General features: G+C 42.8%; 1 protein-coding gene and 1 long non-coding RNA gene across 21 annotated transcripts in view; one reads left to right on the forward strand and one right to left on the reverse strand.

Moving 5' to 3' along the window:
• LOC108400704 (histone H2B type 1-L) overlaps window positions 1-27,325 on the forward strand; it is a 489,024-nt gene that overhangs the window by 14,150 nt on the left and 447,549 nt on the right. For 3 of the 19 annotated variants that reach the window (XR_012126218.1, XR_012126217.1, XR_012126223.1), the window contains exons 1-2: window positions 6,835-10,142; window positions 12,913-17,689. The gene's annotated coding sequence lies outside the window, so the exon portion shown is untranslated. The other 16 variants (XR_012126214.1, XR_012126216.1, XR_012126208.1 and 13 more) reach the window with 15 other exon arrangements.
• On the reverse strand, window positions 4-27,264 carry LOC140846800 (uncharacterized). Of its 2 annotated transcripts, XR_012126231.1 has the most exons (4): window positions 23,792-27,264; window positions 21,901-23,394; window positions 2,829-3,611; window positions 4-231 (listed from the first exon to the last, which is right to left on the reverse strand). It is a non-coding gene; the product is annotated as an uncharacterized lncRNA (long non-coding RNA). The 2 variants fall into 2 exon arrangements; XR_012126230.1 differs by lacking the exon at window positions 4-231 and having other exon boundaries at window positions 2,294-3,611; window positions 23,792-27,244.

Genomic DNA, 27,325 nt, shown 5'->3' on the forward strand with positions numbered 1-27,325 from the left:
TAGACTCTTATGAAACAAAAAATCAGTTTCCATTCTGAAGTTCCCTTCATTGGTATTTTAAATTGTTTGATTTTGAGAACAGTGAGGTAATTCAGCGTCATTCAGCTTGTCATAAGTGAGAAGTAATCACCCACCAGTCTTTCTCTTTTAAGTACAAAGCCATAATCTATAAAGCACTAGGAAGCTTCTATGGCTATTTATTATGTAGAAGTGATATATACAAGACCCAGCCTGAGCAAGTGAAGGAAGAAAAATAATTGTTAGGACAAGTAGCTCATACTCCAATTACTTTTGAAATCGTTATGCTTTTTTATTTTTTAATAACGAGAGGTTTCCTATAAATTGTTGGTTGGGAAAGACTATCCAGATTTGAAACTTGGCCCTACCTCTTAAAATTTGCACTGGCAAATGACTTTCTCTGGCTTTTTTCCTCACTTAAAAAAAGGGATAGAATAGTCATTCTCATGAATTAACACTTTTAACACGCTTAGAACAATTTCTTGCATATAGTAAGTATTCAACATATGTGAGCTAATTCTGCTGATAGCAATCATTACAGCAGTATTAGAAACAGTAATAATAGCATGCAATTTAGGAGTACTCATGGAAAACAAAAGGGAAAAGAAGAATTGCCACCACTAGGTGGAATGGGCATAGTATCTTACTTTTTCTGGAAGGATAAATGATTTAAGATAACTGACTTAAACTGATTCATGTGCATGGCTAATGATTTGTTTGGATAGGCAAACATTTGAAGGAGGCAAAATGAGTTTATTTGACAAGTTTTGGGTAAGAGTGATGTAGATGAACTTTTTAGCATGATCTGAGAGAATAATGTTCCATGTGAATATTAGTCAAAAGTTTCACTCTTCAGAGGAGACTATCAATTATCAGGTATGCAACGTCAACCACGTGGATGTCTCTTAAGTCTCTTTTCCTAACACTTTTCTTTTCCTAACACTTTTCTTCTTACTGCCCAAGCAATTTGTAAACAAAGTGGCCAAGGAGGAAGGGGTAAAGGTTATATATGAACTCCACAGTATAGACTTAGCTGACCAAGGCTGACCTGGATACTGGCCTTGCTAAGTGTCACATCTGCTAGGACAAGTAGTCTTGGATACATGTCGTTATGAATGAGGTGGGGGTTTGTCTTCACGAGATAGACACTTATTCTAGATTTGGATGTGTTTTACTTTGTATCATGCTGCTGCAAGCAAGACTGTCTGTGGACTTATTGAATACTTTATACCTCATATTTCATAATATAACTTTTAACCCAGTTCAATACATTATAGAGAAAAGGTAAGGTAGTGCACAGATGGCCATGGGTCTCACTAATCTTAATGTATACGACATCCTTCATAAGTACCAGCCTTATCAATTATTGGGAGACTCAACTAAAGTAGTATCTAGGAATTTGGCAAGATATTTTCTAGTCCTGTTCAACTGGATATTGTATATGTGCTGAGTAATGACAGAATAGGTGTAATTTCTCCCATTCTAAAGCACATTTATTAAATAAGAGGTAGAAATGGAATAGTATCTGTTATTATACTCAATAACCAATTAAAACATGTTTCACTTTCCATCTTTGCATCTCAGAGCTCACTCTGCTGTGTTTAGCGTGTGTAGAAGTCCTGTATTTAAAAGAAGAATGCTTCTGCCAATGGATACTGAGATAACTCTATTAAAATTATTGATTTACCAAAAATTCATTTCTGATAAAGTTAAAGCAATTTTAATTAGATTTACTAGCTGGTTTAAGAGAGCTGTGGGAAGCCTTGACTTAAGGTAATTGGGCCTTTGTACTCCTCTTTTACTCAGTCTTCTATATGTTTTTTTCTTTCTCCCTTCCCAGAACCTCCTTTTTTAGAGAGATGGGCAGGTAGCTGGGACAGAGACTGTTCTTTAAAATGTGCTAATAAACAATAGAAGTGAAAGCTGGACAATTTAGCAATCTTAGAAATCTTTAAATAAGTGAAACTATACTAATGTTAAGTTACTGTAAAATTTATAAAGACATAAAGTTTTCTTAATTCTTAGAAATTAGTAATTTAGTGGTTTTTAGATAACTGAATTGAGAAAAATTGTCCTGACTACCCATATTTCTTCCTTTGACATTTCATGTATGTGTTTGGCTACTTGACCTTATCACTGCATCTTCTTTCCTTCACTTTTAGCATTTTATTTAGGGTGTGTTGGTGCCACATAAGTGCAAGTTACCGAATATATAGCTGTCCTCAAAACAGGACTAGAGTAGAGTGGATTCTGGGTTAGGAGCTTTTCTACAACTGAAAAGACTGTGCATACTCATGAGTATGACTGAGATATGCTTTATGTTAGGTGAGAAAATTGTCACCATTATCACCATCATCAGCATCATAAAGAAGCAGTAAGTGGAAAAGAGTGTTGGGTTTTGGTGATTTTTATGGCCTTACGGCTACTAATCAAATTACAAAAATTAATTGAATTTCTACATAACACAATAACCTTCTGTAAGTACGGGTAGAGGAAATCCCGGGGCAAAATACCTCTAAAAACTTAAATCAGTCAAAGGGAGAAATAAAGTTTATAACCTGTTTATTGCTTACGAACTGCAGTCCAGGGATATCTTTCTCCTCTGCTCCAGAGGAAGCCAGCAAGCAAGCAAGCCAGCCCCTCCCTTTAAACTCTCAGGTTCAGACACACCCTCAGTTGCCCAGGTAATTACCCATTGATATGGAGATGAACTTCTGTCCACCCCTGAGGATATGCAAATGAACCAAAGCCAGGCGAGATATTCTGGAAATGTTAGTTTTACCCATAGGCCACCCCTCCAGAAATCTCACCTGACAATCTACTCTTTCTCCTTCTTCTGCAATGATCCCTGGATGAGAAAACTTGGAGCATTGTGACCAGACTAATGACATAACAATGGCAACAGCATAGAATCATGACAATCCTCAAGAGGAGGCTTCAGCAAGGTTCAAAGTCTTATGCACATTAAGTCCACAGCTTGTCCATTCCATAGGCAGGCAGTAGCTGAGAATTCAGAGCAATCATCATGCAGCAGTTGCAGCCAGGGGGCACATTCAGGCCACAAGGACTATAGGAGAAAATAACCTTAAGGGCGATAAGATACATGCTTCAATGATACCAGCATAGGCAAATCTTGTCCATCAGGTAGGATACATACAAGAGAGTTGTCTTGTGATAAAATGGTGGCAGGAATGGGATCTCATCCTGGTCTAGTATACCAGACTTTCACCCCCCTCCCGGTGGGAGCTACAGATGGATCGATATATAGGGCTATGGGAGGTACATGCACTGGCCATAACGATAAAACAAAACTTCCTCACAAAATGCTCTTACCTCCTGGATGTTTTGGTACATTACCATGACCTTCAAGGGCCATTCAGCTGTTACTCCAGGAATACACATGAGGCCATTTTCCAGGCTTTCCCCCAAGGTGCCAGAAGGACCAGCCATCGCTGGTCCATGTGTCGAAATGTCCAGGGCCAGGTCCATTCAATAGTGTCTCCAGGGCTTAATGCAGTAGGGGCTGGCAACAGGATGTTGCTCTGCTGGCCATATCCTGGCTTCAATAACTCTTCTTTGGTTTGGAGTTACAACTGTGTAGGAGAGGCAGCAAGGTATCAGGTAGGATACATACAAGAGAGCATATCCATGGGACTGAAAGCTCCTTTACATGGCTTCTCATTCAAACGCCGCAGCACTGTCCATAGGCGAACTAACCAACCCTGCAGGCTATTGTTGTCCACCCTGAGGCCAGATTTCAACAAACTGTTTTACCTTTCTATCATGCCTGCTCCAGTAGGATTATATGGTACATGAAATTTCCACTTTATTCCTAACTGCTGCACCCATTGTTGTAACGCATGTCCAGTAAAGCGGGTGCCTTGATGGCTTTCAATCACCTGCGACTGGCCATAAGCTGCAAAGAGATGCTTCAGGCCCCTCTTGGTGGTTTGCTGATCTGCATGACGTGCAGGAAAAGCAACCAATAGTCCAATAGCTGTGTCCATACGTGTCATGGCATATCGATATCCTTCTGATATTGGCAGTGGCCCAATATAGTCTATTTGCCACCTGACAAAGGGGTATTGGCTCTCTTATATTGTCCCATGTTTCTGTGGAACTCCGTGTAAGTCCCTGTTAGAACACACAAGGAACTCCTTGCAGGCTCTGCTAACTTCGTCAAAGGTCAATGGCAAGAGCCACCAGTGGGCTACAGCCCACACTGTCTTTCAACCTGCATACAACAATCGCTGGTGTAGCCATTGGGCCACATCAGAGGCAGGCTTTCCTTCTAGCCAGCACATCTGGGCCAATGTGTCTTCTTCATCATTCCCTGGGGATGCCAAAGGCAAATGGCCAGTCACATGATATACAGTAACAGTCTTAGTCTGACCAGAGGCCCATAGGTCTTGCCACAACTCTTGCCCCCAAAGGTGCTGGTCACCAACCACCCAGTTCTCATGATACAATGTCGGTAGCCACAGGATCAAGCCCCAGTAGATGGCCCAGCTGTCAGTCAGACAGCTATAGGGGAAGGCTCCTGGGTGATCACGAGCCATACTGCCTGCAACTCAGCCCATTGACTGCTCTTCCCCTCTCCATCCTCCATCCACATTGTCTCAGTCTTAGGATGAAAAGCAACAGCTCTCCGCTTCAGGGGCTTCCCATGACTGGAGCCGTCTGTATACCAAGCATCTTCAGGTATAGGGGCTTTTCCCTCCTGGTAAGGAGTCTCAGCTACCAATGGCTGAAAAGCAAGTCCTTTTTGCTTTCCACTGTTATAGGTCTCTGGCTCCAGTAAGTGTTGGAGTTCTCCACTTAAGGAGCTAGTAGAGAGGGCGCTGTGCTCCTGTAAATATACACCCCATTTGGACAGTGTAGGTGTCTGTGCCATGCCACTCCATGGCATTTGGGCCTAATCTTACATCCACCACACGATGGGATAGGTGGTTATTACCATGCTCAGAGCTGTTCCAGCAATGGGCTACATAGCCAGCAAGGCATAGTACACAGCAGCCAGTTTGCTTCTCTATCAAGGTGTACCAGACCTCTGCTCCTTTCCATAGTTGTGACCAGAATCCAATAGGTTTGTGTGTCCATTCAAGACACCATCTATAACCATCTTCGGTTACATGAACATCTAGTTCACAGGGCTTTGACGAGTCCATTACATTCAAGGCCTATATGGCCTTGACTGTCACTTGGCAGCAGTAAAAGCAGCTGCACAAGTCTCATCCCAGTCCCACGTGATGCCCTTTTGTACCAAACAGAATAAGGGCTTCAGAATTTGTGCCAAGTGCAGAATAAACACTCTCCAGAAGCCCAAAAGACCCAAAAACGCTTGTAATAGAGCCACAGTGGTAGGGGTGGGGAAAAAGCCTGGACCTTGTCTGTAACTGCTTCAGAAACAACTTTAGTTTTACCGGACCAGACAACCCCCAAGAATTTCACAGACAAATCGGGTCCCTGAAACTTGGTGTTATTCACAGCCCATCCTTTTTCCTGTAGATGTTGCAACGGTCTAGGAACTGCCCCTTCTAAATCGTAAAGACAATCAGATATGAGCATAAGGTCATCAATGTAGTGATACAACCACACTGTTTGCGGTTTCGTCCATGTGGCCAAGTCCTGGGCTACAAGTCCATGACAGATGGTGGGACTGTGGAGATATCCTTGGGGAAGGACAGTGAATGTCCACTGCCAGCCTTCCCACATGAAGGCAAACTGTTCTTGGCTTTCCTGTGTTATGTCAATAGAAAAGAAAGCATTAGCAAGGTCAACTACATAATGACACATTCCCAGTTCATGGCTGAGGTTGTCCAGAATGTCTGCGATAGAGGGGACAGCAGCATGCAAAGGTGGTGTGACTTTATTCAATTTCCTGTACTCTACAGTCATATGCCAGGAGCCATCTGGCTTTCTCACTGGCCACACTGGGGAATTAAAAGGACTATGAGTGGGCTTTATGATGCCCACCTTATCCAACTCCTGTTGAGTTTTTCCAATTTGTGCCCCCCAAGCAATTTATACGGCTCACTATTTGTCACCCGCCGAGGTACAGGCAGAGCTGCAGGTGGGTGCTTAGCATGAGCCCTCAGAACTGCCTTTACCATACGTACCCTCAGCCCAAACTCACCTGTAGTGGTCTGTAACCACAGCCCCTGCAGGATAACTATCCCCCAAATATATTCATGGATGAGAGAAATATACACGGTATACTCCTTTGGGACTAAACACTCTATCCCCAATGAGATTTGGGCTTTTTTCACTGTAATTGCCTTCCTCCCCATAGCTATCTATCAGGGGTCCCAGGAAAATGCTCAGGGTTGCCATGAATCAGAGAACACTCAGCTCCTGTGTCCACCAGTGCCAGGGCACGTTGTACATTCACAGGGGACCAATGAATTGCTAATTGTACATGTGGCCTCTGGTCCCCACCATGTCCCTCAAGGTGGGGAGTTGACCCACTCCTCAGTTGAACCACGATGCTCAATCATCCTCCTGTGGGGGTGAGGGCTCAGGTGAATCCTGAGTACTGTCTCCCATGAAGTTTTGGTTTCTGTGTCCTGGACCTCAGCGGCTGGAACTCCTGCTCTGGCTTTAATTGGTGCCACAGTTCTAACTATATTTTATTGGGCTGCCCATTGAGTTTTTCTTTCACTGCCCTGGCCTTTATGGAATCAACCCACATCTGGGTCCTTGAGACCTTCATGGGGCATTTTGCACTTCTCCTTTCAGTCATGGCCTGTACTTCCTTCCATGCCCTTATTGTTTCAACCTCCCCCAGGTCTGCTAAAGTATGAGTAGCCTCCCTTGGTTGGGGGAAAGAGTATTCACTAGGGACCCAAGGAGAGATGTGGGAGCTATATGCAGCACCAGGTTTCTCATTCCTATAGTGAACACCTCCTCATCAGGGCCCTGGGCGTCCATATTATAGATGATGCTTTTCATACCCGCAGTACCTGTTGGAGCTCTGCATACATTTTCCAACTACTGGGAAAATATGGTAAATCACCCTGATTAGGCCAAACTATCCTGATAGTGATAGGGAAAATTTACAAGGACAGCAACCTAGCGGGTGGCTCCACTCTGTCTCACACCCCTCCCTCCTCAACATAAACAACTCTACAAGGACAGTAATTTAGGAGGTGGCTCCCCTCTGCCTCTCCCCCCTCCTCAACCCAAACAAAAAAAACACTCCCTTGGTTTCCCTGTGCTGCCCAGCACCAGGTCCCAAGGTTCACTCCCTAAAGTCACTCCCCCTTGCCTGCTCGCTTGCTGTGCATGTAGGAATGTTACAGATAAGGAAGCAGAAAGGTATAAATTGCTCCCTTTTCCTTTGTTGGGGGCTCAGACTTTTTGGGAGATTACTCCCCTCTGAGCCCGCTGGTATGAAATAAAGCCTCAACACTCCAAGACCTCCGAGTGCCACTTGTTTTTTTCCATCGGTGATCCAGTCCAGGCTATTTTTCTTCATTTTCCGTAACATTTGGTTCCCTGACCGGGAAACCCAACCGCGCTGGCCCTTTGTTGACACTGGTTTGGGGCAACAGCGGGATGGTGATGGAACAGATCACAACGGTGAAGGCGCGCCCTGCCTGACCTTTCAGCAGTCTCCCACCTGGTCGCCCTGGGCCAGCCACGCTCCACTGTTCCTGCTGGACTCAAGGAGGCTTGGCATGTGAAGACCTGGTTCCGACGTCGAATCCGGTAAGGCCCCCGGGGCACCTAACCCAGCCAGTCCCACCCATTGGGGTGAAAAGGGAGCCTGATCATCTCCCGGGAGGCTTATTAAAAGTCTCACAGGTAGACATTCCCAGGGGGGAAATGTTTAAACTCTGGTCTGCCTGGGTGTGTGTGTATGAGTGAGTGTGCTGGGCAGCTGAAGTCATTCAGTCTGCACTGAATCTATGATTTCACAGCCTGCAATAAGGAATCTGCGTGTGCCCTCATCCGCTTTCGCGGTCAGCCATCAGGGCATATCAATGATTCAGCTTTGGCTGACCTGGCCTGGAACTTATACAGGTGCACCTTAGCCAAGGCTGGCCAAAGTCTCGCGACAGGACGGGCATCTGACTGGTCTCCTTTCTAGATGAGGCACCCCTCCCTTGTCTGTTGTTGTGGCACTGTCCATGGATACATCATGGGGTCAGGACATAGTAAACCCACAGTTCTCGACACTATGATCAAGAATTTCAGAAAGAGATTTTCAGAAAACAACAGAGTAAAATTAGCTCTTGGCAGGTTGAAAACCCTGTGTGATGTAATAAGTATTGGACCATCCAGCTCAGCCAGTCCATGTTTTACTATCAACCCTTCTCCACAACTGAAACCCCATCAGAAAAGCCATAAGCCCTGGTTGATCTTATGTAACCCCTCTTCCAAATCAATCGGCCAACTTAAAAACTGTCAACAGCTTCTCAGTATCCTGTTCACAATAGGAAAGGAGAGGCAGCTGGGGTCCTTGGTCAGGGTGCATAGGCTGAAATTGCTGTCCCCGAGGAACACCCCAAGAGGGACTTCACCACCCCTGAGGGACAGCACCAGATCCACCGATATCAGGACGCCCTCTTCCAGGAGATCAAAGCTGGGACCAAAAAGCCTATGAACATGACTAAAGTCTTTTCAGTCACTCAACAACCAGAAGAATCTTCTAGAGACTATTATGAGAGACTGTGTGAAACTTATCGCATCTACACCCCTTTCAACTCTGAGTCACAAAGGAGCCAGCAGGTAGTAAACACCACATGCATAGCCCAAGCTGCCCCAGACATCAGATGAAAGCGCCAAAAGCTTGAGTGCTTCACTGAGATGACTGATATTGCCAAAAAAAAAAAATCTAAACAAAGAAGTTCAGGCCGACAGAGAGGAAAAAAAAAAATTAGGCAAGTCTCCTGGCAGCTGCCCTGAAAGAGACGGATGGGCAGAAGGCAGAGAGAAGCCAGCCACCTAGAGGGGGGAAGCCCAGGAACCCCCTAGCCAGAGACCAGTGTGCTTACTGTGAAAAAAAAAAAGGTGGGGGAGGCATTGGAAGGATGAATGCCCCAAATAAGGCAAAGCCCCAAAGCCCAGTCGCTGCCAGGAAGAGCCCCGTGAGGAAAGGCTCATTAGCCTGGCAGGAGCAGACTGAGACTGACAAAGACTGGCCTCTCTTACACTTGGCCCCGTGAGCCCATGGTCAGAATGAAACTGAGGGGCCAAAACATGACTTTTATAGTTAACACAGGGGCATAACATTGTGGTCACCCTCCCTGTAGCCCTCTTCAGTGAAAAAGACTGCAACTATTCTCAGTGAAAGAGTACCTCACTGCGACCCTCCTTATCCAGGATGACTCAGGAGACACGGGCCCACGCAAGAGATTTTTTATCTGAAAGAGAAAGTGGCTGCCCCAGAGAGAGAGAGAGAGAGAGAGAGAGAGAGAGAGAGAGAGAAAGAGCAATGGGACAGAGAGCAGAGAGAGCAGAGGTACAGAGAGACAGAGAGCAAGCATGGTGCAGAGAGTTATGCCTTTTATTGTAGTAAATCCCCTTGGCCTGTTGCCTTGGGGATGGTTGGGATGTTTAGAGATAAGGTGGGGCAGGCCCAGGCATGATTCTCACAGGCTTATGTGCTTGAGACCATGGAGTAAATGAAAGATAAATTACTATATTCTACACTTGGAGCCACAAAGACAGTGGCAGTATCCCCTCTCACAAGAGGCGAGAGCAGGCATCCAAGAATGCTAATCAGACTCAGAGAGGCAGGCACCAGTGTCTCAGAGAGAAATCAAGGCAGAAAATTAATCTTTAGTATTCGAGGACCGCATGCCATCCTACACCTGTTACTAACCCTTGGGCCCTGTATTATCAACAGGCTGGTCCAGTTTGTCAGAGACCATGTGGAGGCTGTCCAACTGATAGTCCTCCATGCTCAATACAAGCCTCTAGTAATACTTTTACACCTGCTTACCTTTGAACCATGTATTCTCAATAGACTGATGACTTTTGTCAAAGATAAAATTAATACAGTCCAGCTAATGGTGCTAAGGCAACAGTATCAGCCTTTATCTCCTATCAACTGAAAGAGGTTCCGGGATCCCAGAGACCCCCAGGACTCCTGACCCAGAGGGACCCAGTGCTGGCTGGTGAGTGCACTCAGTTTTCTGTCTGTCTTTGTCTATCTGTGTCTCACTGTTTTTGTTCGCGAACAAGCCTGTATAAGCCTGTAGTAGCTCCAGTCTGTCTCAGGGTCGGCAGTGACTTAGGCAGACACGCTGGTGGGTCGTCGACCGGGGGTCTTGGGAGACATCCCTTGCCCCCATCTGGAGGACGAGGTCCTCATCTGTGAGGAAAGTCAACTGCCACTGCGGTCTGACAGGCCCTCAACTTACTTTCAGTTTTGCCTCTGCAGCCACGGCAGATTCTTCTCTGTAGGCGCCTGTTTGTTGTTAGTCATGTTTGTCTTAGTCTTGTTGTTGACAGAAGAAATGAGACAAATGCAAACGACCCCCTTGTCTCTCATGATAGACCATTTTCCAGACGTTAGGGAGAGAGTTCACAACCTGAGCACGGATGTCAGGAAGAGAAAATTTCGTGTTTTCTGCACCTCCGAGTGGCCATCCTTTAACGTTGGCTGACCGCTGGAGGGAACTTTGATCTAACCACTCCTTTACACGTTAAAGATATCAGAAGAGCTAACAACCTCAGTGTGGAAGTCAGGAAGGGTCGGTAGTAGACTTTTTGTTCTAGCGAGTAGCCAGCTTTCAATGTCAGATGGCTGCCAGAGGGAACCTTATTATGTCTGTCTGTATGTTTGTGTGTCTAAGTGTGTAAATGAAAATATCTTTCTACCTCCGGATGGTATTAATGAAATTGATTTAAAGACAAGCACTTGTGAAAATTGGGCATTCTAAAACTCCCAGAAAACTCTAATAGAAAATATTCAGCATTAATGCTAATTTAAGTTAAACTGAAACAGACATGTCCTTATAGTTATCAGCCGCCTAAGTTTATCTAAAGTCATTTAAATTGATGTTATCTGCTAAATCTTTCAAGAATAAAATGCTTAGAGGCTTGACTTTGTCTAATATTCAGTAAAGGTTTTGTAAGTAACCTAGCATAGTTGTTAGGAATGAGTGAACTAAATAAGTGTGGCAAATGAACACTTTAATAATTGTGTGTAACAGTGTGTATACCTACCTACAGCCTGAGAATCTTTGTACCTACAGCCTGAGAGTTTTAGTAACCTAAAACCTTAAAGTTTTGCTAAGTTAAAAAGACATACTTTATGCTAAGTGAGAAGTTGTGCTGTAAAGCTCATGGTTACAGAAATTATAAAATGTATTCATAAATTTGTCAATCTAAAAAATGTTAGCTTGTCTACAATAGCCTACTTCTCAGTGTTCACTGAAATTTAAAGTTCCTAATGGTTCAAGTTCTAACTAAAACTACTTAAAGTAATAAGGAAAGCATTTCCCTATGCAAAAAAATGTATGTTTTAATAAGAGAAGGTATAAAGAATGGAAATTCATTCTGCATGCTAAAGAATGTGTCTTTTGATAAAAGAAAGTAACTGTTCTAAAGTACAGCTGTTTATTTAGAGGGAGGGAAAAATCTAAATGTAAAAAGAAAGTTGTAGAAAGTTTTAGAAGAATTTAATATAGTCATGCTATATAAAATTAAAGCAAATAAGTCTCAGTATCAAGTACACAGCAAAATTAAAATTTTGTTTTCAGTTAAAAAGACAGTCTTCTTAACTGTTAGTCTGCTCTTAATATTGAAAGATTGCAAAGAGTTCTCTAATTGTTTTATCAAAGCAGTTTCTCATGCTTAAAGTCTCAATGAGTTGTCGGAGTATTAAAAAGATGAGATCTTAATATTAAAAAGACTAAAAGCTGAAGTTTGCTAACAACTGTGTAACCTTTAGTTATATAAGATTAAGTAAACTAAAGATGATGTTGTGTCTTTTTGTCTCAAATGTTGCTAATAAAGTATTTTAAGCTTTTTCTCTTAAGCTGACAACAGTTTAGTAAATGACCATCTTTATAAGCATAATTGAAACATTTATCTTTCTCCCTACCTAATCCCTCCAGAATTTAAAAACTTTCAGTGACTATTTTTATATTTCATGGCAGTATGTTTATTTGCGTAAGTTCAATAAGAATCTGCTTTCCTTGTAAGAAGACCAATTAAGACCACTGGTTATACTACCAAGGCTTTGACTAGAATGTTATACCTGAGAAGCATGTGCATAAACTCAGATATGAACAGCTTTAAGGAACTAAGGTTGACTTTATAAAGCCAACAAAGCCCCTCAGAAGAACTGCCCTGGTACCTTGTTTATGGGGTTCCCAGCAGCCTTACCAGGTGAGTAAAGAAGGTCACTTCCTGGCAAGTGCAGGAACCTCAGGATGTCTTGGGGACCTTGAGAAGAGAAGAATTCACCCAAATCTACAGGTACTGCAGGCACAACCTGATGGCAAGTCTGGCTTGGCCTCAGGAAGCCTTTAAAAGTTCAATCTGAAATTCCTTATAAAAAGTTCCAGCAAAGCATATTTAAAAGAGCCTATGTAATCAATTGCTTTTCTTGCTGCACTTATGCAAATAATTAAGCCAAGTGTTATTTTCTTAACCTGGTTACTTCTAAAAAAATGAGGGTGATTTTAGAGAAAAATATTGTTTCAATAATGCAGTCTTATCTATACTAAATCCAATACTAGTCATTGAGATGTAAACTTGATCCAGAATTCTAGTTTCCCCACGGTACCTGGCTATGACTCTCTATTAGACTCTTCATATTTCTAGTTCTCATATTCAGCCATGCATTCTTAATCTTGTCAGGTTTGTCCTTCCAGAATAGAAAATCCAACTCCAGATATTGCTACTTAATAATATGATTTATTCTATCTCACCTAGAAACCACAAAACTGCAAATAGTAATAGAAATGAAACCCAGAATAGAAGCGCCAATCTTCTGAGGCCCTCTCAACTGACCAGTGATGGAGACCTAACTGCACCCAGTACTGCACCCCCTCTCAGCATGAAGCAGCCAGAGCGGTCATCACCCCTTTTCCCTAGCAGCAGCTAAGGTCTCTATCTGTAGAGGGGAGAATGAGACAAGGACCATAGGCTTAGACAGAATAAGGTCGCAGGCATCACTCCAAGAGTCCATCATTCCAGAGTGAAAAAAAGCCTGTCATCCTATTAAAGAAGCACATTAGCAGGAGGCCCAGCCAGACCTCCATATCCTCTCTGCCTCCACATCTGACAATTGCCCTCTGACTAATGGACACCTGCGTGCCGTAGATCCTGGCTCTTGTTGGAGTAGTGTCTTTTATTCTGGGCATTGGACTCTATGCTGTTGCACCCATGGACTGGACTATTCCTCAAAAAAAGTTGCCCTTTCTATTGTCTATTGGGTAATCGTTAAATTGTTTTACTGTGCTTACCTGTCTCTCCTAGCTGGACCCAAGTCTCAGCCTGCATTTCCAAAGTACCTCTCTGTAATGTTTAATTGTATAAAAGTTATAAAGTGAGAGTGGGCTAAAGGGAGCTACCTCCTTTCCCCCAGTGAGATTTCCTAGGCAGAACAAGCTGCCCCTTTACTGATCCCTGCTCTAGTTGGGCTCATTAGAGCTGGATCAGCTGCAGTAGACACAGCAGCTCTAATAAAGAAACTCAGGGCTTGATGCCCTAACAGAGGAAGCTGATCAAGATTTAGAGCAGCTTGAAACCACCATGATTCAGCTGCAAGATCAGACTGATTCCCTGGCTAAAGTAATGTTGCAAGATTGTGAAGACTAGACCTCCTGTTCATGTCACAGGAAAGCTTATGTATAGCCCTGAAAAAAGATTGTTGTGAGTTATCTAGCCAAAGTTAAAGAAAACATCCAGCATAGAAATAAAATGCTTGAAAATAAAAGGTCTTAGTTACAGAGATGGTTTGAATAGAATCCATGGCTAACAACTCTTCTAACTGACCTTGCTGGGCCAGCAATTCTGCTGTTCCTTAAACTATTAATGAAACCCTGTATATTTAATTGGCTCATTAACTTTATGGAGGAATGCGTTTCCTCCATACAGCTCATGTAAGTGCGGAGCCACTATGACCCTATCATAAGCCAAAGAGATGATGCCCCCTAGGTGTTTGAAGGGGCATCAGAGGGGGGAATCAGGGAAAATTTACAAGGACAGCAACCTAATGGGTGGCTCCACTCTGTCTCACACCCCTCCCTCCTCAACATAAACAACACTACAAGGACAGTAATTTATGAGGTGGCTCCCCTCTGCCTTGCCCCCCTCCTCAACCCAAACAAAAAAAAAAACACTCCCTTGGTTTCCCTGTGCTGCCCAGCACCAGGTCCCAAGGTTCACTCCCTAAAGTCACTCCCCCTTGCCTGCTCGCTTGCTGTGCATGTAGGAATGTTACAGATAAGGAAGCAGAAAGGTATAAATTGCTCCCTTTTCTTTTGTTCGGGGCTCAGACTTTTTGGGAGATTACTCCCCTCTGAGCCCGCTGGTGTGAAATAAAGCCTCAACACGCCAAGACCTCTGAGTGCCCCTTGGATTTTTCTGTCAGTGATCCAGTCCAGGCTTTTTTTTTTTTCAGTATTTTACGTAACAATGGCAGCCATAAGCCATTCCAAGAGTGTCTGATTCCCTGAGGTGTGACAGGCATTTTGCAACTGCTGCTGGAGGGAAGGGTGAGTCATCAGGGAAGCCATTCTACTCATTTCAGTACCAGACATAACAATGTTTTCCACCCCCATATCCCAGAGATGTAAAAGCCATGTAGGAAGAGGGCCTCTGCCTATACCAGACACTCAATGTCCACCAGCTCATCCTGGGTATAGGGGCGGAGCATGGAGTGCTCCACAACATGGGGAGGAGGCTGCTCATCCCCCTGAGGAGCCCACGGTTGTTTCATTTTTATTTTCTTAATTACAGCTGGGCGGGCCTTTAAAATGAGAAAATGGTACCTCCTGCAGTGGCCTGGGTAGCAGAATTGCCAATGGCCCTGCGACCTCTTCTCCCTCGGGCTTCTCCACCAATGGCTCTTCCTCCATTTCCAGTGCTGAAGGCACGGCTCTTTCCTCCCGCTCCCCTACAGCCTCCTGCCATGGGGCTTTTCCTGCTGTCTCCCCTTTGCCGCTAAGGAGTCTTCTAGGAGTATGACCTGTGTTTTCATTAACTGTCTTTCTTCTTTAACAGCATCCCATAGGTTATCGCTCAGCATCTCCAAGTGGTGAAGTGTGTCTCTGATCCATCTAAGTCCCTCTCTCTCCTCTCTAACCCTCTTGATAATCCTTTCTCCTGTATAACATTTTCCACTATCTCGATGAAAAGAGACCCTACAACGCCAGCTGCTACATGGTCCCAAGGTCTCCAAGCAGTCTTCCAACTCACGGAGGGCTAATTCTGCAGCTTCTGGTGTTTCCACCCTTCCCCAGTTCTGGGGAAAGCCCCACTCCTCTAGGAGGTACTTTACCCTAGACCAATTCCCCACTAGGGATTCCCCAGTTGTAAAACCCTACAGCTGGGGGGATAATAAAAGGTGAAGTGGCACAGCACCCTCTGCCACTGCATGCACTAGGGCCTCCCTATCATTCACAGGAGCAGCCCTCCCAAAGATGGCACCCATTATGACATTTAAAATTGGGTTCAGAGGCACCCTGCTGACTGCCACCAGATATAAGTCTGGGGAGAGGAAATCCCAGAGCAAAATACCTCAAAAAAAGAAATCAGTCAATGGGACAAATGAAGTTTAAAACCTGTTTATTGCTTACAAACTGCAGTCCAGGGTCATCCTCCTCTGCTCTGCAAGCCAGCCAGCCAGCAAGCAAGCAAGTCCCTCCCTTTAGACTCTCAGGTTCAGACACACCCTCAGTTGCCCAGATAATTACTCACTGATACAGAGATGAACTTCTCTCCACCCCTGAGGATATGCAAATGCACTAAGGCCAGGTGAGATATTCTGGAAATTTTACAATTTTACCCACACCTTCAAAAGTTAATAAATACATGTATAATATAGCCACATAATAGATAAATATAATGGATCAAGAAGAAATACATGATACAAAGCTCTTATTTAAAGGTATTAAATGAAAAGATATATTCATAGAAAAGAAATATTGAATAGCATAAAGATGTCAGTTCTTTGAAAACTGGTATAATTATTCAAGGTAGTTCCAGTCAAAATCCTACTGTTAGTTTTGGAATTTGGAAACTAATTCTGATATTTGTTTGAAAATCAAAGTGGTAAAAAACAAAAATAAACCGCCATGAAACTGCTGAACAGCCAGAACACAATTTAGTGATTAAAAAAATGAAAACCTCATATGACTATTCTACTGAGCACTATAGACAGGGGTGGACATATCTACCAACTGAATTAGTTAGAAATCCAAGAATGACATCTAATTTTTTGTTAAAACTTTTACAAAAGAGAAAAGTGAGATTCCAAGTTAGTGAGGAAAAAATAGGCTGGTTCAAAAATTTATCACAGCAGCTGGTTATCGAAAGAAAAGAAAACACCACTAAATGTAAAAGGAAGACCACTAAGACCTTTTAGAAGATTGGAATATTGGGATAGAGGCGTTGTGTATTTTCCTCGGTTCTTGTCCCCACTGCGACAAAGAATTGAAGGGCAGAGACACAGTAGTAAAGAAGAGTAAAAGTTTTATTTAAAGTTGGTTAGAGAGAAAGAAGTGGAGGTGACCTCAGAGAGAGGGGAGCACCCTGAAACGTTGGGAAAAAAAGTTACGCACTTAGAAAGTGCTGGTGACTTCAGAGAGAGGAGTGCCCTGAAAGGTTGGGAGTTTCCCCTTTTAAAGATTTTTCAGGAATGTGACAAAGGGATAGGGTGCAGGCTTGTTAAGTGGTCTCAAGTATAGTTGATGAGACATTAAGTTTCTTATCAGTCAGCCCTATCCATCACCTCCCTGCTTCAGAGCCACAGACAAGGGAGGAGACGCCATGAGTTATCAAAGACCCAAAAGGGCCAGCCAGGGGACTCAAGGCCTAACAGCTCAAGAGCAATGCCCAGAAGGCATTTCTTGTATTTATTGAATAAATGAACTTACAGTGAACTCAAACATCATTATCTGGACTTGAGTCTAGCCCAAGGACATGAAGCTGTTAGGCTGCAGGCATCAGGGGAAGGGGTGAGCCTGATGGACAAGCCCAGGCCTCACCAAAGGAGGCAAAGAGACCCAACAGGTTCCGGTCTGACAACATTCCAGAGCCTGATCCGATAACCCTCCCAACTAGAGCCCTTCCCCCAAGCTAAAGAATTAGTGGTAACTTTGCAGTACCTGGCTAAAGGCCAGTGAGAGACCCTCACGTACCCTAGACGAGCCAATCCTCACACCAATGTACACCCTTGCTCTCCCTCCCTGCCTTCTTTAAAAACTTGCTGCCTGCCCTGCTGGGTGTGACTTCTCTAGCCTGTAGTACCCAGGCCGCGGGAGCATCACCCTGGGGTGGCATTCAAATAAACTACCTGGCCCTTTGTTGCCTCTCTTTGCCTGCTTACTTCGGTCGAAATTTATTGAAATTTATCTTACATATGGTGCCAAAAAACCCAGGAAGGAGTGTGAGCGCGGAGCCCAGACCAGCCACTGGTGGCTCCGCCCCCTCCTTCCCCGACCCGGGACCTCAGACTGCTCTCCACAGCATGGACTATTTTCTGGTGAGTTCTTCAGTTTCCCCCAGTCTGTTTCCCTTCCTAACTCTGTTTCACCTGGTCCATTAGAAATCGTACATACGTCCAGGTGGCCCACCCTCTGCAGGCATCCGGCCTGCCCCTGGCCCTGCGGTATGGGAGATGTCCATACCCCAGGCCCCAGGATGTCTGCGGGCATCCGGCCCGCCACTGGCCCTGTGGTGGGGGAGACGTCCCTCACCCAGGCTCCCAGGGCGTCTCCCCTGACTTGGTGCGCTTGGGACGCTGGTCGTTCCTCTCAGAGGGATTAATTGGGGAGTGATGCAGGCATGGGGAACTAGCCCTCAAAAGCAGAGGCTCAGACCCCACTGTGGTGTCTCATTTCTAATTTGGCTACTTTATATTTGCCCCTGGAAGTTCACAAATAAAAGCTAGTCTTTCTTTGCTCTGAGGCCGGGCCTCAGTATCCCTTGGACAATCAATCTCGCTGCCCCCGAGGGAACTTTGTTTTAGCTTCCTCACCACCTTGATTAATTATTGCCACTGGAGCGGAGAGTAGAGTGAAATCCCATATGTGCAGGCTTTTTGGACTTGGCACTCCCGTCCAGATCTTTATGTTGTATTCAATGACTCAGGTTCTCCTAGCCCAATCTCCAGTTAAAGATTGTCATCCTCTTACTCTGCTCAGTCCTTCCTTTTCAGATCCACCAGAAAATCTCAGTCGCCCGCGTCCCTCAGCTTCTGATCCCCTCCCCCTCTCTCCACCACCATCTTTAAGACATTCTTAACCATGCCTTTTCCCGCTCTCCTCTTCAGTAGCTGCACCACCCTCTCTCCCTCTCCTTCCACCTTCACCGCCCTCTTCCCCCACCAGAACACGGTCCACCCGCCCTCTAGTTCCAAAAGCCACAGACAGGAAGCTGAGGAGAGGGAAAGCAACTGAATATCAGTAACTCAAGTCTTTATATCAGTTTTGAAAGGGCAAGTTCCCAGATTCTATTTTAGCCAATTGGGGCCCGGATCCTACTTCACCCAATCGGAGCTTGCTCTCTCTCCCCTCCAGTCAGCAAGAAGTACACCCACCACCCTAGACCCTGCCAATTGGCCAAAGCCATGACTCATCACCCTCCCAACTACCCCCAGGCACAGCCAATCAGCCAGAGCCACGGCCATCACCCCCCAAACCGCCCTGGTTTTCTGGGGAAAACGGGCTCTCTTTCTCTGGCACCTTGCCACTGTGTTGGCACGGATGTGAGATTGAGCTCTGCCTAGCTCGAATAAAGGCTCTTTTGCTTTTGCATCGGTGTTGGCTGGTCTCCTTGGGATTCGCGACTTTGGGCACAAGTTTGTCTGTGTATATGTTTTTGTGTGGGAGATGTTGCTGACTGTAGTCATTGTATCTCAGTTTATACGTTTGTGTGTCTAGGTGTATAGATGAAAAATATTTTATTTAAAACAAGAGCTTGTGAAAATTGGGCATTCTAAAACTTCCAGAAAATCTGATGAAAATGTTAAGCATTAATGCTAACGGGTTTGGCTGAGGCGGGCATGTCCTTGTTATCAGCTGCCTAAGTTTACCTAAGGTCATTTAAGTCAATGTTATATGCTAAATCTTTTAAGAATAAAATGCTTAAAGGCTTGGCTTTGTCTAACATTCACTAAAGGTTTTGTAAGTAATCTAGCATAGTTGCTAAAAATAAGTAAACAAGCCTAGCAAATAAATATCTTAATAATAATACTGTATTAATGTATAAGAGTATATATATATGCAAACAGCCTGAGAATTTTTGTAACCAAAATTCTTAAAGTTTGCTAAGTTATGTGGACATATTTTGTGCCTAATAAGAAATTGTGCTCTAAAGCACATTTCCAAAAATGATAATATACGTTCATAAATGTATCAATGTGAAGAATGCTAGTGTAACAGTTTACAGTAGCCTATTTTTCAGTGTTCACTGAAAGTTAAAGTAATAGCTTTAAGTTCTAATCAAAACTACTTAAAGTAGTAAGAAAAACATTTCTGCATGCTAAAAAATGTCTTGATAAGAGAAAGTAACTTCTAAAGTACAGCTGTTCATTTAGAAACATCTAAATGTAAAAAGAAAGTTGTAAAGAGTTTGTAGAATTTAATATGGTCATGCTATATAAAATGGAAGCAAATGAGTCTCATTGTCGAGTGCACAGCAAGACTAGAATTTTGTTTTCAATTAAAAAGACAAGTTTTCTAAACTGTTAGTCTGTTCTTAATATTGAAAGATTGAAGAAAGTTCTTCTATTGTTTTATCAAAGCAGTTTCTTATTCTTAAAGTCTCAGTGAGTTATCGGAGTCTTTATGAGATCTTAATGTTTAAAGGACTGAAAGCTGAACTTTGATAACAACTGTGTAACCTTCTTTATTTGCCTTTGAAGTACTTTGTTGTCATTCTGGTTAGTTGGATAAGTATTGCTTCATGGCAACCTGTAATCCTATTTAAGCAAGTGCCTTAAAACTTCTAACAGCTTCCCAAAATCAAATTCAAAAATTTGCTTTTACCTCTAGTTAACTCTGATGTTTTCCAGAGGGCCCCTGGAACATGTCAGAAAAACGTTTTCTCTTGGAGAAAGTATTTGGCTAATTTAGCTTATTTGATATATAATTACCTGCTTAATTACCTAGAAAGCACTGTCAAAAAGAATGATGCTAAACTTTGTTACTGAATGTTTTGTGTTACAGAAATATCAGAATTTCCTTATGTCAACTCTCTTACAGTAAGCTCTCATCAGATCTTTAATTATTGGCATTTGTAAGTCTTTTATTATTTATAGTCACTTTTATTACTCTTAAGCTAGTAAAGAACTAGATTTCAGCAGAACAAGTATTAGTTACCTAAGATTAAGTAAACTAAAGAAGATATTTTGTAGCTTTTTGTTTCAAATGTTACTGATAAAGTGTTTTAAGCTTTTTCTCTTAAGCTGACAACAGTTTAGTAAATGACTATCTTTATAAGCAGAACTGAAACATTTATCTTTCTACCTCATCCTTCCAGAATTTAAAAACTCTCAGTGACTATTTTTATATTTCATGGCAGTATGTTTATTCGCACAAATTCAATAAGAATCTGCTTTCCTTGTAAGAGGACCAATTAAAAACAATGGTTATATTACCAAGGCCTTGACTGGAATGTCATGCCTGAGACACGTGTATAAACTCAGATATGAACAGACAGCTTTAAGGAACTAAGATTGACTTTATAAAGCCAACAAAGCCCCTTAGAAGAACTGGCCTGGTACCTTGCTCACAGAATTCCCAGCAGCCTTACCAGGTGAGTAAGGAATGTCACTTCCTGGCAGGTGCAGGAACCTCAGAGAAGAGAGGAATTGACCCAAATGTACAGGTACTGCAGGCACAACCTGAGGGCAAGTCTAGCTTGGCTTTCTCTCCTCAAGAAGCCTTTAAAAGTCCAATCTGAAATTATTTATAAAAAGTTCTAGCAAAGCATATTTAAAAGTGCCTATGTAATCAATTGCTCTTCTTGCTGCACTTATGCAAATAAGCCAACCGTTAATTTTCTTAATCTGGCTACTTCTAATAAAAATGAGGGTGATTTTAGAGAAAAGTATTGTTTCAATAATGCAGTCTTATCTATACTAAATCCCAATACTAGTCCTTGAGATGTAAACTCGATCCAGAATTCCAGTCCCCCATAATGGTCTAGCTAATGCCCCTGCTAGGCCCCTTAATAACAGTTTGTGGTTTACTATTAGTTGCCCCTTGTGTCCCCAGGTTCCTCCAACAGCTGCTAACCCAGATGACCTGGGTCGCCACCAACCAGATGTTACTTCACCAATACACACCTCTTCCCACTGAGCCCCCTCCTTCGGCCTAATACCAGCCTCAAAACCCCATGACGCCCCTTGTCAGCTGGAAGTAGCCAGATCGAGTCATCACCCATTATGACCAAAAGGCTGGAATGTTAGGCTGCAGGCATCAGGGGAAGGGGTGAGCCTGATGGACAAGCCCAGGCCTCACCAAAGGAGGCAAAGAGACCCAACAGGTTCCGGTCTGACAACATTCCAGAGCCTGATCCAATAACCCTCCCAACTAGAGCCCTTCCCCCAAGCTAAAGAATTAGTGGTAACTTTGCAGTACCTGGCTAAAGGCCAGTGAGAGACCCTCACGTACCCTAGACGAGCCAATCCTCACACCAATGTACACCTGTTGGATTCCCCTGAGGAAGGCGCCGCCCCAAATCACTCACCAAAGACGTTTCTTGATGCAACAAGCAAGAGGAATTTATTCGGAAGCCAACTAGTTGGGGTCCAAGTCAGCCCGTCGCAGCAGGTCTCAACGAGGACCCTGAGCACTTACAACTAAGTGGTTATATAGGATTTTCTGAGGCATTCAGCCCTAGAGGATTACCATGGTTACAGATTGTTTTGTAATAACAAGATAACAATACTACATAGCAAGATAACAATACTACAAAGGCAGTAATTTTTCAAACCTACGATTTCTGGGTTAGTGCCACGTCCTGGGGGTGTAGCAAGGTAGGGTCGGCATTTAGGTTAGCGCTGCCAGCAGTCATGATTGATTAACTTGTTTTTCCAGAGGAGTTACCTGGTTTCAGTTGTTCCCTCTGAGTCATATATCAGAATGGCTTTTTGGGCTTCAAGATGGCTACTCTTAGGCTAACTTATTTCTCAGGGAGGTTGGGGTCCTACATTCCCCACTTCTTTTTCTGAACATTCTAATCATGGAATGTTGGTTTCTTCTTGTTGTGTGAGGGTATGATACTGTTGTCTCAGCATTAGCACCTGCACAGCACTTACTCTTTCTCTAATAAAGGTTATTACTCGATTTAAAATGCAGGGACTTAAGGTGAGGAGCAATATTGAAATAAGCAGGGGTCCTGTCAAAGTGGATATTAGAGTTGTAAGCCATGGGGATCTAGAAAACCAGGATTCAAACAGGCTCTGGTTAGCTTCTCGTTCTCGCTTTCGCTGATCTAATCTTTCTCTTAATTTAGACATTGAGTCTCTTACTACTCCAGTATGGTCTGCATAGAAGCAGCACTCTTCTTTTAGAGCTGCACACAATCCACTTTCTTTTAGAAATAGTAAATCTAACCCTCGTCTATTTTGCAGCACTACTTCAGAGAGAGAGGTTAGGGACTTTTCAACTTTAGAAATAGACTGTTCTATAGTTCTCAAATTTTCATCGATAGCTATTCTTAGTCCTTCGTAATGTTGGTTTCCTTGTATAATTGCAGCTGCCCCTGGTCCTACTCCGGCTGCGACTCCTACTCTTAGTAATACAGCTAGAGTGAGACTGGCTCTCTTTTATGCCTTAGTTTAGGTTCTAATTCTGCCACGAATGATAAGTCATCATGATACATTAGTCTGGGTACTAACTGGACCATGATACAGAAATCACGGGAGGAGTTGAAGGCAGAAGTAGAGACACATGGGGTCACTCCAGTGTTACAAGCCCACCATCCCTTGGGAGGAGGGATTAAATACCTGTTTTTACCAGGGAAGGCTATGGGTATGGTCTCATTCTTTCTTCTACAGATAAAGACTCTAGCTGCTGCTAGGGAAAAGGGGCGATGACCGCTCTGGCTGCTTCGTGCTGAGAAGGGGGCGCAGTAAAGGGTGCAGCTAGGTCTCTATCACTGGTCAGTTGAGAGGGCTTCAGAAGGCTGGCGCTTCTATTCTGGGTTTCATTTTTATTACTATTTGCAGTTTTGTGGCTTCTAGGCAAGATAAAACAAATTGTGTTATTAGGTTATGTAGCAACATCTGGAGTTGGATTTTTTATTCTGGAAGGAGGCTACATTATTGAAACGATACTTCTCTCTAAAATCACTCTCATTTTTACTAGAAGTAACTAGGTTAAGAAAATAATTAACAGCTGGCTTGATTATTTGCACAGGTGCAGCAAGAAGAGCAATTGATTACACAGGCTCTTTTAAATATGCTTTGCTGGAACTTTTTGTAAGGAATTTCAGATTGAACTTTTAAAGGCCTCTTGAGGCCAGACAGCCAAGCCAGACTTGCCATCAGGCTTTACCTGCAGTACCTGTAGATTTGGATGAATTCTTCTCTTCTCGAGGTCTCTGCACCTGCCAGGAAGTGACCTTTTTTACTCACCTGGTAAGGCTGCTGGGAACTCTGTAAGCAAGGTACTAGGCCAGTTCTTCCAAGGGGCTTTGTTGGCTTTATAAAGTCAATCTTAGTTCCTTAAAGTTGTTCACATCTGAGTCTATGCACATGTCTCTCAGGTACGACATTCCAGTCAAAGCCCTGGTAGTATAACCAGTGTTCTTAAGTAGTCTTCTCACAAGGAAAGCAGATTCTTATTGAACTCGTGCAAATAAACATACTGCCATGGAATATAAAAACAGTCACTGAAAGTTTTTAAACTCTGGAGGGATCAAGTAGAGAGAAGGATGTTTCAATTCTGCTCATAAAGATAGTCATTTACCAAACTGTTGTCAGTTTAAGAGAACAAGGTTAAAACATTTTACCAGCAACATTTGAAACAAAAAGACACAAAATCATTTTCTTTAGTTTATGTAATCTTATGTAACTAATACCTGTTCTGCTGAAATCTAGTTCTTTACCAGTTTAGGGATAATACTATAAATGACAAAAGACTTACAAATGACAATGGTTAAAGATCTGATGAGAGCTTACTGTAAAACAGTTGACATAAGGAAATTCTGATATTTCTGTAATACAAAACATTCAGTAACAAAGTTTAGCATCATTCTCTTTGACAGTGCTTTCCTGGTAAATAAATATATATATATCAGATAAATAAGCCAAATTAGTCAAATACTTTCTCTAGTGAGAAAAAATTCTTCTGACATGTTCCAGGGGCCCTCTGGAAAATATCAGAGTTAACTAGAGGTAAAAGCACCTTTTTGCATTTAATTTTTTTAGAACTATCATTACACATTTATTGTCTATATACTCAGCACAGTAAACAAGATATCTTAAAAAGTGGGGCAGCAGGGGAGATTGCTGCTGTCAATTTTTAAAGACAACATACAGAAAGTCAAACTAATTCTAGGTTACTAAGCATTCTTGAGAGAATGGTAGCAGATGGTAGATTCTTCTGCTTTCATCTTCAGGAGGGGAAAAAAGCTACAATAAGAATTCATATTTAGCTGAAAGAACTGTCTAAACTCAAGGCAGAGTATAATATCACCAGGCATACAAAAGACCTGTTAGAGATACATACAAAGAATGAATATGGCTATAGTTAAATTCAACTTAAAAGTTTAAGCAGAATCTCAAATTTAAATGTCTCTTTCTTTCACACAGATATTCAGATATGACCAGAAATATGATTTGAGATGAAAGAGGTCAGGCATTTTACTTCTTCATTTAGGGACTGAGAAATGATGACCTTTGGCTTACAATCAATAGCTTACAAACAGTGAAAATAATAAGAACATAACTCAGCATAAGTGTCTAAGACCAGATACAAAAAAGCAGAGAAAGTGCTTAAGTTTACAGGTCTTCCCTGAAAGCTTCAAGAATGTTTTACTCTTTAATAGTAGATATAAGCTGCTATGCAAATTCTATTAAAAGCTCTAAGATTATTTGCATTAAAAAATATGGAGAGTCCCCCATGTTTTTTTTTAAAACATACAGCATATAAATTAAACAAGAAGACCTGGTGGTTCTCAAAAAATCTATTACAACTTTTCTCAAAAGTGGTCACACGTTCATCTATCTAAACCTTTACAGTGAAACCTGTTTTTCTGGGAGAAACATAATCTTGTCCAGATTCTACAGTTTAATAAATTTTGGTTTGTTAACTAAGTGCATTTAATCAGCTGAAAAAAGCTTTGTTACTATTCTGCTTAGGAATTCAATTTTTCAGGCCATGCAATCATTTTTAATAACAAAATATTTCAAAGGCAAATAAAGGTTATACAGTTAGTTGTTAACAAACTTTAGCTTTTAGTCCCTTTAACATTACGATTTCATGGCAACTCACTGAGACTTTAAGCATGAGAAACTGCTGTGATCTTTCAACATAGAGAAATGCCCTCTCTATCACTTTAAGCAGTTCTAACCAGAACTCAAAACTATTAGAAACTTCAAGCTCCAGTGAACACTGAGAAGCAGGACACTGCAAACTGTCAAACCAACATTTCCTAGACTGACAAACTTACGAACACATTCTACAATTTCTGCAACCATGAGCTTCACAGCACAATCTCCCAGCAAACACAGAGCACATCTTCTCAACTTAACAAAACTCTAAGGCTTTAAGTTACTACAAAGATTCTCAGGCTGCAGGTAGCCATACACACTGCAACACACAATTAAAAATGTGTTCACTTGCCACACTTATCCAGTTCACTTACCTGCAACAACTATGCTAGCCTACTCTCAAGACCTCCACTGAACACTAGACAAAGCCAAGCTTCTAAGCATTCTATTCTTAAAAGATTTAGCAGATAACATGACTCAAATGACTCTAGGTAAACTCAGGCAGCCGACAACTACCAGGACATGCCCGCCTCAGGCAAACTCAAATTAGCATTAATGCTTAACACTTTTTTGTCAGGTTTTCTGGAAGTTTTAGAACACTCAATTTTCACAAGCGCTTGTCTTTAAATCAATTTCATTAATACTATCCGGAGGTAGAAAGATATATTCATTTACACACTTAGGGGGTTGTCTGAGTCTGTCCCATTGTCAGTATAACAATTATTAGGCACATGAAAGACACAAAAAACAGAGACACACACAGATTAGACACACAGCGGCCGCTTTTTGTTTTTTCTCAGATTTTCAAACAGAAACCGAAAGGAATCAGAGGGTTGATATTCCTGGCGCCTGAAAATCAACCCTATCTCATCAGATTCACCTTGCCAGAAAAACAGACGGGAGGCTACCAGGCGTCCCTGGCCTCCCAACCTCCCCGAGGCGTCCCCCAGGGTTGCAGCCTGCGGTGCTCCTAGTACGTCTACCGACCGCAGTCTCGACCCCTTTACGGGATCGGGACAGCTGCCAGACAGTGGGTACCCCTTTTCAGAATTCTGACCGGTCTCACTGAAAAACAGAAGACAGAACACAGACAACTCAAGGCGCCACTAATACAGAACACAGACAACTCAAGGCGCCACTAATCTTACCTCTTCCTCCAAGAGCGACTTCGGGAGTGAAGCGGGGTGAACGCATGATCCCGGACGAGCCCCCAAATGTTGGATTCCCCTGAGGAAGGCGCCGCCCCAAATCACTCACCAAAGACGTTTCTTGATGCAACAAGCAAGAGGAATTTATTCGGAAGCCAACTAGTTGGGGTCCAAGTCAGCCCATCGCAGCAGGTCTCAACGAGGACCCTGAGCACTTACAACTAAGTGGTTATATAGGATTTTCTGAGGCATTCAGCCCTAGAGGATTACCATGGTTACAGATTGTTTTGTAATAACAAGATAACAATACTACATAGCAAGATAACAATACTACAAAGGCAGTAATTTTTCAAACCTACGATTTCTGGGTTAGTGCCACGTCCTGGGGGTGTAGCAAGGTAGGGTCGGCATTTAGGTTAGCGCTGCCAGCAGTCATGATTGATTAACTTGTTTTTCCAGAGGAGTTACTTGGTTTCAGTTGTTCCCTCTGAGTCATATATCAGAATGGCTTTTTGGGCTTCAAGAT

This window comes from Manis javanica, chromosome 16, assembly GCF_040802235.1.
Source record: "Manis javanica isolate MJ-LG chromosome 16, MJ_LKY, whole genome shotgun sequence".
Classification (NCBI taxonomy): Eukaryota; Metazoa; Chordata; class Mammalia; order Pholidota; family Manidae; genus Manis; species Manis javanica.